We start from the raw sequence: 2229 nt of genomic DNA on the forward strand, positions 1-2229 counted from the left end.
GCATTTTATAAGTGCCCTAATATACACCAGCACTCAGTTAAGCTCTGTGAAAGCCTCATGAGGTTGGCATTATTACCATCTTCTACCTTTCACAGATAAAGACACTAGGCGAAGAGGCGGTTAAGTAACTTGTTCAGTATTCCAGTTAGTGAAAAGAGGACTTGGGACTTGACCGGGGTTGGTCTGGCTCCTGAACGCATACATATCCCTAAGACTATGGGCTCAAGAAATTGGGACAAGGCCATTTAACTCCCTACTGCTGCCACACTCCATGTTGCTACCTTACAGCCACCCAAATGTGATGTGGAGTACACAGATGAATACAAACTGTCCTGGAGAGCCTGGGACTGGATACATGCAGCAGCAGTGGCCTTTTGGCTGCTGAATTAATTACATGCATTAGTTAGTGGTTTCCAGTTAAGGCATAGACAAGAACTAAAACAAAGACAGATCCAAAGTTGGGGGTTGGGGAGAAAGAGTAGGTGTGTGTGTGTGTGTGTGTGTGTGTGTGTGTGTGTGTGTGTGTGTGTGTTGCTCGGAATGTCTGAAGATCTGGGCAAAAAGGAAAAGGTAGAGAATCAAATGATTTTATCTGTGGTGGCTAAAAGGGCCTGGGCGGGGCAGAAGACCTCCACCCACTATCTCTGGGATGTGGTTTGCAGTTTCTATTTGTGTTGGTGACTCTACTGCTGCGTGTTTGTCCCCTCTGTATTTCACAGCTCTGCTGTGTCACTTGGGATTGTAGTTCAGTGTGTCAGCCAGCAAGAGAAATGAATTTATTGAATTTAGCACCTGCTGTGTGCATCACACAGATGGAGGTTTAAGAGAACAGTTTATGAAAGACAAGATTCTTGCCTCTAAACATAGTTATACTGCAGTTAAAGGGGTGGACACAGCCTGTGTAAAGAACTCAAACCAAATTGTTTTCAAACAAATACACATAATACAAGTTACCGATGTATTCCTAGAGGACTGCACAGGTAGGGGTCAGCACTGGAAGTCTTCCCATGGGAGCTAGGTTTTGAGACTGGATTTACACCCGGGGTTCTGTACTGACAGGACTGAAGGGTGTTCCAGAGCCAGCTATGAAGATAAGAACTGAACTAAGGGTCAGGAAAGATAAAGAGCATCAAGTGAAGGACAGAATCAAGAAATGAGGACACAAGAGCGGCCATGCCTCAATCCCTTGGGGGTTGTAGGGGTGCTTTGACAGGAAGAGACTCTAGAGCACAGTGCAGGTGCCTTGTTTTATGCAAATTGTATCTTGGAAAATGTTGTGGAGTCGAAAGTTGTCCAGTGTCTGCTGTGCTTAGGCACTGTGCTGGATGCTTCCATCGACATACCTGTCACATAACGTGGGCAGCATTTCCTATGGGTCTTCAGGGAAGTTGAGTGCCCAGGGTCCTGTGTTTGCTAAAGGGTAGAACTCCGCATGTGAGATAGGTTGCTTGACTTATACACCCACACCTTTGTGTACCACACACAATTTTTTAAATGTTAAATATTTAAGATACACCAGTGGTGGTGATTATTTGGTGTGCCATACAAAAATGATCTTTGGTAACCACACCTTTGTTTTCAAATGACTGAGTTCATTAAGCGTGCAGAAAGAAAAAGGAGATGAACAAATAAATAGCAGGGAGCAAGTAGATGACATCATCGACATGAGTTCTTATAACACCCTGCACAAAGGGCCAGAGAAGTCCCACGGAGTTCCCCGGTGAGAGATTCCCAGTGTGCTCTCTCTGCGGATGGGATTCTGCCATTTTGTTGCCAGCGTAGGCATATTTTTACACAACTTAAAAACCAAAAATCAAACGTTTATTTCATACGCCTCTGTATGTTTGCAAGCCACAGTGAACTAGTGGAGGTCAAAGGACACCTTGCAAGAGTTGGTTCTTACTGTCTACCACTTTGGAGTCCTGAAGATTGGACTCAGGCCATCAGGCTTGGAAGAAAGGGCTGCTCCCCTCTAGGCCAAGTAGGTGCAAGGCTGTACTGTGTTCTCCCTGTCATAGGATTAGGGGACCAGCGCGTCTCAGGACAGGGAGTCTTGGTGGACATTTGAAACAAACTTGCTAAAATGTAGGATAAGAGGAACCTTCTTACTCCCAGAGTCCTCTCTCCACAAACTCAAACATCACATGACAATTTATATAAGTAACACTCTACAAACATTTTTTTTTTTAGGGAGGGGGAAGGGACTCTGTGTGTGCGTGCGGGGGGGGG

This window comes from Mastomys coucha, unplaced genomic scaffold, assembly GCF_008632895.1.
Source record: "Mastomys coucha isolate ucsf_1 unplaced genomic scaffold, UCSF_Mcou_1 pScaffold8, whole genome shotgun sequence".
Taxonomy (NCBI): domain Eukaryota; kingdom Metazoa; phylum Chordata; class Mammalia; order Rodentia; family Muridae; genus Mastomys; species Mastomys coucha.